This window comes from Corvus hawaiiensis, chromosome Z (assembly GCF_020740725.1).
Source record: "Corvus hawaiiensis isolate bCorHaw1 chromosome Z, bCorHaw1.pri.cur, whole genome shotgun sequence".
NCBI lineage: Eukaryota > Metazoa > Chordata > Aves > Passeriformes > Corvidae > Corvus > Corvus hawaiiensis.
Genome location: NC_063255.1, coordinates 27019581 through 27032169, shown reverse-complemented (window position 1 = coordinate 27032169; position 12589 = coordinate 27019581).

Below are 12589 nucleotides of genomic sequence, written 5' to 3'. Positions count from 1 at the left end.
TACTCATGTTTCAAGCCAGCAGAGAAACAAGCCCTTACACCCCTATACACGGGAAATAGTGTAACCAACTACCTCTCAATTACAAAATCTGCTTGTCAAATGCCCTAAGGATAATTAAAACACTTTAAACGTGCTTTCAATGGATGCATTCCCATAGCAGAAATACTTATAGTAAATGTACATAGAAAATGGATTTCTGAAGCAGCATTAAAAAAAAAAAAGAGGGAAATCTAAGTCTAAATTAGAGCAAACTACCTAGCTTCCACACTAAACAATGGTTTTTTCTCTCAGGTTGGCTGGGTTTTGAAATGCTGCATTTGAACTGTCTACCTTCATCCTCTTTGAGTTATCCAAGCAGAGTTTCTAGTTAATCCCATCTTGTAACTCCAAAATTGTTAATTCAGTTTTCAAATGAAGCATCCTTTTTCTTACTTCTCCCTCTCCTCTTCACTCTGAAAACAATCATAAGCATTTTCAGTAAATAGAAGGCTACTTTAAGAGAGAAAAGAGGGGGTCTTACAAATAAAATGCTAGCTCTAATATTTATTATTGCATTATCTTAGTGTCAGAGATTAAAAGAGGACGTGGTCTGTTTGTTAAAAGAGTACATTCAAGGGTCGGGGAAACACCTGATTGTTGCTTTTTTTGTGTGCAGATTACACAGTGACAATCACAATTAACTCCTTGTGCATCAGAGCAACAAGAACTGTAATGTCCCTGAGAGTCGCCTTCTGCAACATTAAGCCAGCCTCTGCCACTGCAGTTTTCCAAACATTACAAACCTAAGGAAAGTTGGCATCTGAGTTAGTTCACCTCTGAAAATAATTATAGATGAAAAAATACAGGGAAAAAAAAGAGATTTATTATACAAGACAGAGTACCTGCACAGCCTAAACCCTTTCTGTTTGATCAAGTATTTAGTTCCGAGAAGTCTATTTTCAAAGCTCTGAGGAGCCATTCCGTTTGCAAGAGTGTTTTAGAAAACTCTAGAAATGTGTATTTCGTTTGGAATCAATTGACTATCTAATATTTCTAACTGCAGACTGAAAAGGTTCAAACTTCAACCTCACTAGGCACTAATAAAGATAATTTCTGTAAACATTCTTCTATTTAATTACACAAGTACCCATTAAAAATATCACTTCTCCTACTGCAATTTGTGAAAATATTGTAACCAGAAAGAAGGAGAAATTTTACTTCCAGCAATGCAGTAAATGCCTACTGGAAAAAAAACCAGATCTAATATGTTCCAAGTTCCACTAAGATACCAGAGAAAAATAAATAGATAATATGCGAAAATGAGTGGTTATCAGGAAAATATATCTTAATGGTTGTATCATTTCAGCTATTTGACTGCCTCAAATCAAATGTAGCTAAGCATATACCTCTTTCTTTCTGATGTCACATTCTTTCCCTAAAACAAATGAATTGGTTGCTGTTGCATGTAGCACTTTGTTTGACTACGGTCACATTATCAGCCAATGTTTCAAACCATAAACATGCAGCATAATGCAGTGCCATATATTCTGATAAGGAAATGCACTTAGGACCAGGGACGTGCAGCTCTGGGTGTGCTGCTGCACGAAGGGCTCATGTGAAACAGATCTATAAAGACTGGACAAAGAGGAGAGCCCTATGCCAGCCCCATTAGACACAGAGAATAAATCCCCTCTTCAGAATAATGATGGAGCGATGCAGAGCGTCACAAACATCCAGGATGTCAAGACAAAGCTCAGTTTCACAGTTCAACAGGAAGCTCAGCTACTTCCATCCTAATTCACTGTTCATGAGAGACATGCTAAAAACTGAGGATTTAGAAAGAACTCTCAGCTATGAGTTTCTCCTCTTTTACACTCTATTTCTGGTACCCCACTTCAGAGAGGTGCACCATCCTTGAATGAAACTTTTCTGAAAATACCAGTAGACATTAAAAACACTGCCTCATCTGTGATTTCAGGCATCAGGCTGTCTGAATGAAGTTCATTACTTACACTTTTACATAGAAGAAATACACACAAGTGTACATGACTCCATGTAAAGTCTCTTTGACGGTAGAATGTAGCAACTCTTAGCAGGGACATCAAGAAGGAAGAAGCTGCAGCACTAATTTGCTAAAAGAAAGTTTAAAGCTAAATTTCAGCTTGGATTTTCCATCATAGTAGTATTAATAGTGCATGTTGTTTTAGAGTGGGACAGAAGAGGAAGGGAGATTTGCTTGTTTGGCAATCCATTTAGCAACCGGGGGTGAAGAATTTGCCGAAGATTTTGCCAAAGAATTCTGTGTTTCTACAATTGCACTAATGGAGAAATAACTCTACTCTTGTAATGCAAAAGATAGCCATAACTCTGTAGGGGGCTTTGAACAATTTAGAGAGTTAAATATTTCTGGCCTTGTAACAAACCAGCAAGTGTGTATTGGGCTCTGCAAATGCTGGATCTTGGGTCTCTAGCAAAAACATTGCAGTCAAAATTCCTTCGAGACTTTGAGCATCAAATTTGAAGCTTTTTAGGAAGGGGCATTCATAATATCTTGAATATTTATTTATATTTACTTTAAAATTAATAGACATAGTCTCTTTTAGAGCATCTATAAGTTCCAGAGGTCATTCTGAGTCCCACTACAGAGGAGACTGACTGTCTCCAGGTCAATGTGGCAGCTCAGTTGTGAATCATGCTCCTTGTTCAGGCACTGAATTTATGTGTCTAACGTTAGACAGTGTTATCGTTCTCATCTCTTCCCCCCTCTTACTCTCAGGATGGTGCTGAGCTGTGCTGAGCCCACATTTTGTAAAGCTGAGCTGAAGCTCTTGCCCGTGTGTTCAGACAACGGAGCACTCCAGCCCACTGATGGCTGCAGAAAATTTGCAGGGATCTCCCTTTGCTGACCAAGATTGTCCTCTGCAATTGGATTGTTCTCTTTCCTCAACCCCCAGACTTGAGAAAAATCAATTCAGAAAACAAAAGGCATTCTTTGCTTTAGCGAGTTGTTTAAACACAGGCTGCATGTGATGTAAAACCATTAAACCTACGCTTAATCTTATTTACTTGCTTAAATCACTCTCCTGTCCTGTTTAAGTGCATATATGGGATCAAGTACCTCCCTGAGCACTTGGCTGAATCAGAAAGGATTGCTCCTGCATGGTATTTCTGCACACAACGAGGGGATATGATGCTAAAGTTCTACTCAGTTATTGCAAATACCCCCTTGCAATCCTATCTTGAGTGTGTGAGTCGTGCCTGGATTTCCATACACTGTGCCACCAAGTCTCATGAGCTGCTTACATTGCTTCGTACTGGGTTTCAACCTGGCATGGTGAATCACCTTCCCTCCGGGAAATGCGTGCAAAACCTTCTTTATTAGGGAAACAACATTTGCAGAGCCCCTAACAGGCCTCATACATTTACAGAACTTCCCTACACGAGGGATAGCTTCATGTCCTTAATAAACACATCAGGTGTTCAGGTATTTCACACCTGTGTGACCCTACTCTTCTTGGGAAGCTCAGCGAATGCTCTTCATTTATAAGAAGCTAGACCATGTGTAGTGTATTAAAACAATCAATTTATTTTCATATTATGGGGCTGTACAGATGCATCGACATCGAATAACAGTCAGAAGACAGATGCTTTGTTATGGATTTTGAGTAACTCTGCAATGCTCACTCTGAATGCGTTCACGTACCCGAGAGATGAAACAGATGAAAATTATTTGAGTTGGGTGTTATTCCACAACAATTGAAAAGAAAGACATGGCAGGTTGGAAACAGAGCCGGGCAGGAAGGAATGCATTTTGTGCATGTTGTGCTTTTCCATTCTCTTTATTCGAGCAGCTCTCAGTTACAGTACCCTGGCTTCAAATGACAAATTTTAGAGATCTTCCTGCTGCTGATGAGTCAGATATGGTTTGTTTTGTGACAGAATTAATTGCTTTCTTGATCTCTCATGTCTCTCTTTCCTATCAGAACTCTAATTAAAAAATCCAAAGCCCAGCATTTCCAGCTATTCAAGGTTCATCAGCTTTGCAGCTTGTGTTAATGAGCTCAGTTCTTTGAATTCACCCCTGCAATTTTATACTAGCTGAGAGCCTAAGCCATTATCCATTTTTAGGAACAGTCATCAACATGTACTTACCTTTAGAGATGATCAGAGTTTACTCTTCTCAGAGAAGCTAATGGCAATTTCCTCAGCTCAGTTTGCTGCACTGCTCAAAAACCCTTCAGATACCTATCAGAAGCATGACCACCATACACCATTCTTGCTAATGGAAGGGTCTGTCTTTACAGAAACTTTTAAAGGAAGCAGAGGGAAGGAGGGGACAACTTCCCTCAGCTTTCAGTGGCATCTGAGAAGTTAAATCCCTTCAGATATATTTTAAAACCCAGCCTATATTGCAGCTCCCTCATGCATGGATTTACAACTGTGATTATGCATTAAACTACTTGAATATTATCATCTTCTGCTAGCTCAAAGTCAAGGCTCAGCCTCCAAATGTCTTGTGTTTGCATCTGAAGTACATGCAGTCATACAATTAGTTTCTCTGTGTGTGGGAGTAAGAGTGGAAGAGGAAGAGATTTGATTTACTGCACTGCATGTAGCATTGCACCTGATGTCTAGATCACCCTGCCCCACCATCTCCTCCTTTCCTGAGTCACAAGTGGAGCTCATCAGCTCAGGCACTTTGTTTTCATCAAGTAGTACTGCCATCCCTCAGTAATAACCAAATCATGAAAAAGAGTTAACATGCTCATGGGATTTAGACATTTAAAAACAACAAGGATTTATCTTCATGGAGGCAAGCCCTTTGCCCTCAACCTTCTTGGCCTTCACCCTCAGTGAAGGGCATTTTTGGTGGAGTGAAATTAATGACAAAACACAGTATCTCACACATTTTATTCTCATGGCCATCACTTGGATCTACACATTGTTTGCATGATTTGCAGGTCCCATAACACATGAGAATATACTGGTTCTCTTGAAAGTACCAAAGGAGACTCCAGACAGTAGCTAGCCTGAAAAAAAAAAAAAAGATATATTCAGGACCAGAAAGCTGTAAATCAGCCAAGAGCTGTTAGATTTGAAACAGAACTACCCAGCCTGAAGGTAGTGGTCATTGTTCTCTAGAATTACCAATATCATACACAAACAAGCATGGATATATCTCTACATAAATCAGTAGAAACCTTACAAAGGTAGGTATCGCTAACTGCTCTCGAGTAGCATTAATTTTCCTTCCGTGACAATGCTCCACATTTTTTTGTAGACAGCAAATGGAGTGCCAGAGCCCTCCTGTTCCAGCAGCTGTCATGGTTTTTAATTTTTTCCAGCCCACAGGTGGCCAGGAGAAAGATAATAGAATTATAGAATCATGCTGAGTTGAAAGGGGCCCATCAGGATCATCGAGTCCAAGCCCTGGTCCTGTGCAGGACACCCTAAGAGTCACACCATGTGTCTGAGCGTTGTCCAAATGCTTCCTGAACTCTGTCAGCTTTGGTGCCATGACCACTGCCCTGGGGAGCCTGTTCCAGGGCCCAACCACCCTCTGGGGAAAACCTTTCCTGATATCCAACCTAAATGTTCCCCGGCCCAACTTCAGGCCATTTCCTTAAGTCCTGTCACTGGTCTCAGAGAGTGACCAGATTGGTACCTGCCCCTCCGCTGCTCTTTGTGAGGATGTTGAAGCCCCAGAGAGGTCTCCCCTCAGTCTCCTCCAGCTGAACAGACCAAGTGCCCTCAGCCGCTCCTCATAGGGCTTCACCTCTAGGCCCTTCACCATGCTCATGGCATCCTTTGGATGGTCTCTGACAGTTTAATATCATTTTTATATTGTGAGGCCCCAAACGGCGCACAATGTTCCAGGTGAGGCTGCTCCAGCCCAGGGCAGAGCAGGACAATCCCTCCCTGGCCTGGCTGGCCATGCTGGGCCTGGTGCCCCCAGGACAGGGATGTCCCTCCTGGATCCAGAGCACTGCTGGCTCATGTCCAGCTGGCCATCAACCAGGGCCCCCAGAACTATCCCAGGGGCAGAATCCAGCACTTTCCCTTGTTGAACTTCACACAATTGGTGATTGCGCAGCCCTTAAATTTGTCAAGGTCTCTCTGCAGGGCCTCTCTGCTTCTGAGGCAGTCAACAGCTGCTCCCAGCTTAATGCTGTTGTCAAACTTAGTATTCCTTCTAGTTCTTCATTCAAATCATTTACAAAGATGTTGAAGAGAACCTGCCCTAAGATGGAGCCCTGCAAAACCCCACTAGTGACAGGTCACCAGTCTGATGTTACCCGATTCTTTATAACTCTTTCTTCCCAACCCATAAGCCAGCTGCTCACCCATCTCATGATGTGTTTATCCAGCTGTGGGATGAACATTTTGTCCAGAAGGGTCCTGGGAAAGACAGTATGGAAAACTCTGCTGAAGTCCAAAGAGATTACATCGGTTGGCTTCCCTTGATCCAGTAGGTGGGTTATCTTGTTGTAAAATGAAATCAGGTTTGATAAGCAGGACTTTCCCCTCATAAAGCCATGCTGGCTGTGACTGATGACTGTGTTGCCCTTCAGGTGTTTTTCAATACCTCCCAGACAATCTTATCCATTATTTTACCAGTCAGTGAAATGAGACCGACAGGCCTGTTGTTTCTGGGGTCCTCCTTCTTGCCCTTCCCAAAAATCAGAACAATGTTCACTGGCTTCCAGTCGTCTGGGACCTCTCCAATTCCTGACTGGTCACAAGTCCTTGAGAGAGGCTTTGCAATGACATCAGCATCTGAGAATTCTCAGACAAATCCCATCAGGCTCCACAGATCTGTAGGGATCCAGCTGGAGCAGCCGGTCCCGCAGAAGGGTCAGCTGGGAGTTAATTATTCTTGCAGCTGTGGTCTTCCAGCTGAGGGCTCTGAGACTCCCATGGTCCATCATCAGTGTTGAAGACAGCAGTAACGAATGTGTTAAACACCTCTGCCTTGTCCGTGTCCCTGTTGGCAAGGTGACCGTCCTCATATTCCATCCTGGAATGGGGCAGTGTTATTTCTACATTGTCTTTTGTCATTAATATATTTGAAAAAACTCTTTTTAGATGAGCACTAGCACTTCAGGTAACCAGAAAAATAACACAGGTGGGGAAGGATCACCTTTTGTTTGCCCTGGAGAGGGGAAGGTTGAGTCATCTTCTGATACATCTCATGTTTAACAGCTTGCTGTGCCATTGGTGTGACTACTGTTCAAAAACCTTCTGATCTGGGGTAATGCTTGGCATACCCTAAGTACTGCTGCTGACAAATAGGGTTGCCCAGAAGCCCCTCAGCCAGATTAAAAGGTTATACTTGATTTTTTTAGCTTTAGGTAATACATGAATTCCCAGCACTGCTTTTCTCTGCTCGATAAAACTCTGGCTTTATCCTGATAAACACTCTCCGAACCAGATGAAGCTGGCTGCAGGAGACAGCTGGCAGACAGGATTTGTGTGACAGTCCCTGCACTGAGCAGACCAGAGCTGGAGCAAAATGAAGCAAGAAGAAGAATGAAAAGGGTCCAAGAGACCTGCAGGGAGGAACAAGGAACTCCTGTCATTATGCAAGAGTAAACAGGAAATACACAGGAGATGAAAGCAGACCACTTGGAATGAACATAAAGAGGTTGTCAGAGTAAGTAGAAATGAGACAAGAAAGGCCAAGGCCCATTTGGAATTAAATCTGGCCAAGGATGTCAGCAACACTCTGAAATTCAATAAGGGCAAGTGCAGGGTCCTGCACCTGGGCAGGAATAACCCCAAGCAGCAGCACAGGCCTGGGTGATCTGCTGGAACATGGCTCTGCAGAGAAGGACCTGGAGGTCCTGGAGGACAAACAGCTGTCCCCGAGCCAGCAGGTGTCCTGGGCACAAGGAGGCCAATGGGATCCTGGGGTGCACTCAGAAGGGCATTGCCAGCAGGTCAGGGAGGGATCCTGCCCCTCTGCCCAGCCCTGGGAGGCACCTCTGGAGCGCTGTGTCCAGCTCTGGCTCCTCAGCACAGGAGGGACACGGAGCTCCTGGAGCGGGGCCAGCAGAGGCTGTGGAGCTGAGGAAGGGCCTGGAGCATCTCCCTGCTGAGGAAAGGCTGAGGGAGCTGGGGCTGTTCAGCCTCAAGAGGAGCCCCAGCTGAGAGGGGCCCTCAGCCCTGGGTGTCCCTGGCTGCTCCCAGCAGGGCCCAGGCTCTGCTCTGTGGGGCCCAGCAATGGCACCAGAGCAACGGGCAGGAACTGATGCCTGGGAAACTCCCTCTGAACATGAGGAAGAACTTCTTCCCTGTGCAGGGACCAAGCACTGAGCAGATTGCCAGGAGAGGCTGTGGAGTCTCCCTCACTGGGGATATTGCAGAACCCTCTGGACACAATCCTGTGCCCTGTGTTCTGGGATGGCCTTGCTTGAGAAGGGAGGTGGGACCAGATGAGTCACTGTTGTCCCTTCCAACCTGACCCATCTTGTGATTCTGTGATTCTGTGAATGACTTGCTTTCTTCTGCTGTAAACAGAAAGGATGCAAGCATTGCTGGGAGCTGCCAGCTTCCAGAGCTCCTTCTCCCTGGATGCTGCTCAGCAACTTCCTTGACACAAGTCTGCTTTCTGCTCAGGATGAGCAGAGAAGCCCACATCCCGGTGCTGCCCAGACACAGAATAATCCTCTCTGCCTTTGCTGCTCCTCTGCAACAACACTCTGCAGTTTTGAACAGACAGGTCCCTCCACTGAGGGGATTTTATAGGTTTTCTCTTTCATTAAAATTTACTGAGTGGTCTTATATTCTGAAACGTGGGAATTTCCATGTGCACTATGGCCCAGATACTTAGGAAAGGGTCCCATCTTCCTTAGTCAACAGGCAAAGCTGTGGTTCTAGTGTTGTCAGCTGCCTTTTGCTTTCCTATGCCTCCTTCCTCTGCCAGTGATGGATGTGCCTCCCCATCACCTTTTCCAAGCCATGCCTTTCCCAATCTGTGCTACTGCAGTGAAGCTGCAGCACTTGCAGGCTTTTCCTGGAGATCGAGCCACCCAGCTCCTTTCCCACCGCTTTTATTGCTCTTGTCTGAATTCTGGCAGCAGCAGGGACATGCAGGGCAGGGCAGCTGAGCACAGTGGTGGGAATTAATTCCCAGTATGGTGCCAGGACCCAGAGGTGTTGGAGCCCCCTGCTCGGTGGTGTAGCTGTATGTGTCCCCAGCTGTCACTGGAACATCTTCACAGCACAGCCTGGCCTATGATAACTTGTCAGGTCTCCTGCTGAAATCACTTCCCATGTTACCCTTTCCTAGGTTTCCTCTTGCTGGATTGATGTTTACTCTGTCTGCAATTCCCCCAGGTTTCTCTTTATTAAATTTTGCTTCCCACACGTGTGCTCTGCGCCTTTTGCTTTTCTGTGCCTGTGATTCTGGTGTCTGTTGCCTTGCATTAATTTGCAGCTCTCACCCGTTCTAACTAATCCTCCCAAGTATCAAACCTCATCTCCCAAGTATCAAACCTCATTACTCTCTGCTTGTTTCTTCTTCTGAATCACTAATGAGGGTGTTAAATAGAACAGCTCCTGACACTTACCCTTGTGCCGTCGTATTATACAAACACTCCCCAGTTTGCTATATTGTCACCTATCATTTTGTTCCAGTCCTTCAGCCAACTTTGAAATGAGAATGTTCCTTCCAAGCCTGATTTACATTGATTTATCAGAGAGAAATTACATCAGTGTGTCAAGTGTTTCACTGCAGTCCAAATCTGGTTGGTTTTGCACTCCTGCAACTGTGCCCTCTAGTGCATTTTTTGGCTTGCATTCTTTCAGAATAAAAACATCAGTAATATTGCCAGGTAACACTTGTTGCTTGCTGCTCAGGTGGTTTTGGCCATCTGAATTCCTGGTGGTACAAAATAATGCATGTAATCTGTGTTTCACTTCTGTGTTAAGACCCAGACAGTCTTTTCAGTGACAAAGTTCATCTGCTAAAATTATCAGGTACACGGTATTTTTTCTTAAGCATAACCTACTGCAGATGTAATATTTTCCAGGAAGCATGGAAGCAGATGAAAACATGGATTTCAGACAGCTGTTTGGTTTTCATCTTGTTCAGCTTCAAACCCTTAGAAGTATTCCTTGCTGTTTCAGGTAACAATGCAAGAAAAGCTGGGGCGAAAATGGAGAAAGGCAGGCTGGAAAGTGGCTGCTAAGTACAGGAAGCTGGTAAATAGAGGTAAATTAAGAAAGGTTTTCTCTTTGCAGCTCACAGGTCAGGTTTGGTGAAGGTTTTCCTGGTGCTGCTGGTGTTACTTGTAGCCTTGTGCATTGCAGCTGGCTGTAACAAGCCAATTCCTTTCTCATCCTGCTGCTGGTGCTGAACTTGCCAGCAGCTCATCTGATGGGAGTGACCATGCTGTCAACAAATTCTTCCTCTGCTCTGGGGAAGCACCAGCCTCCCCAGGGGTTGTCATCTCTATCAGTAGAGTCTTTACTTGTGGATAGACACGTATGCAGTGCATCAGTGGTACCAGATTTAACACTGCACCCAGAATCATCACATTTTTGGTGATAGCTGTCCCCACTGAGTGACACAGAGCTCTTTCAACTGGGCATCATTTTGTGCCCTGGTAGGCACTAATTAGTAGCATGGTTTTTGAAGTGGAAAGGGAATTGGGTAATGTTTGTTTTGTGTTCTGGTGTGAGAAAATGTGATGTCTTTTTCACAGTCAGCAGTAAAAAACACCCTCAGGTCTTATTTTCCTAGTTAGCAAGAAGACTGTGTATAAAAAAAACATTGACAGGTGCCTTCCTATTCAGCATGCTGACACACCATGCAGAGCACTCGGTCTGCCTTGAAGCTCATGGAACCTGTTAAAACATAAAAATTGTACCAAATAATTGAACAATTACAAATTCCTGAGAACATCCTTCATTTTACCAGCAGAAAATTACACCCTTAACTGCCTAGGTAATTTTGATAAAATCAACACTCTGGGCTAGGAATTTATCAAGCAAATAAAGCTTGATTACCATTACTTGATAAAAGCATCAAATTGTCAATAATAACATACTATCACCATGAAAACCTCTTGCTCTTTCTATTTACCAAATCACCTTATCTATTCGTGCAGCAATTGCAGCATACAAGTTGAAACAGTAGTCTTGATTTTGCCATCTGTTAAACGGAGGAAAAAACCAATATTACTGTGAAGAGCTGAAAAGCTGTTTTGTAATTTTCATATTGCCTTGGGACCTTTGGAAGGAATTGCTCTCTTGCAGGAAAAGCACTGCACCTTTTTCTTCAGCTCGTCTAGGCCGTATGTTTCATTTTTAATTAAAGCATGATCTTGCAATGAGGATGGCTGCCACCTCATCATTAGCTGCATGAAGTGTTCCCCCTGACTTCCCTAGGTGAACCAATGCCATGATTTATGCCATCCTTTCATATGTCTCTATGGCAAACAAGTCTCCCTCCAGCTGAAAACATTTTCCCTCAGCCTCTGCTTCCCCAATCCTAAATGGAATTCCCTCCCATAACAGTAAGATAGATATAGTCTGTGGTGTTTTACTGGGCAATGTATCATCACAGACTCATAGAATCACTGAGGCTGGAAAAGCCCCCTAAGATTCTCGACTCAAACCTCTAAACCAGCACTGCCAAACCTACCACTAAACCATGTCCCCGATCGCCATGTTTACACAGCTTTTAAATCCCTCCAGGAACGGTCACTCCAGCACTGCCCTGGCAACCTGTCAAAGTAGAGGCAGGTACTGAATGAAAAAGCACTTGTAGTAGAGCACAGGCCTTGTGATTGGAGATAATGTCCCATTTGTATTGACATGTGTTTTACTTCCCACAATTTTGGCTTTGTCTGAGGTCAAGTATTTCCTATGCATCACTCAAATATGAACAAAACAGGTAGGAATCTTCCTCATCAATAGGGAGTATAAACTCGGTGACAAAGGGCAAATGCTATTAAAATGCTGACATTTAGGTAGAGACCACTGGAGCTGGTGCCTTCTGATCCCAAACACAGCAGGCTCAGTGTGCCAGCCAGAGGCATATCACCTCTCCAAACTGATTCCAAAGGGCTGGGATGTGGAGCTCAAAGCCCACCTGCAAGGCCTGGGGCCACCAGAGAATCCCTCGGAGCAAATCTGCTTGGAGCTGCCAGGACTGAGCCTTGCAGGTGACACAGGGACTGAGAGCACCTGCAGCGCAGCCCAGGGAAACACCGCAACCGCAATCTCCCTCTGCGGGAACAAGGACAACTTCTGCCTCTCCTCAGGTGACATCGGGGTGACAGCAGCACTGCTGCCCTCTACCTTAGGAGAAAAACAAGCAGAAAGGCTGCTGAACAAAACCATCCCTTGCAAATGTGGGCAAGATCATTCTAATGACTCACTTGGTCTCCAGGCCAGCTGAAGATACTGGGAGTTGTCTGTGCCAGGGCTGCAGGAGGGACATTGAACTTCCTGACACACTTCCAGAAACTGGAGAATGGTAGAATTACCTCAACATCTTCAGCAAAACCCTGGCAGTTCTTGACCATGCTTCTGCCTGGGTCAATCTCCATTCACTGTCATTGCCAACCATCTGTGCCCACCACAATCCCTGCCTTTGGCA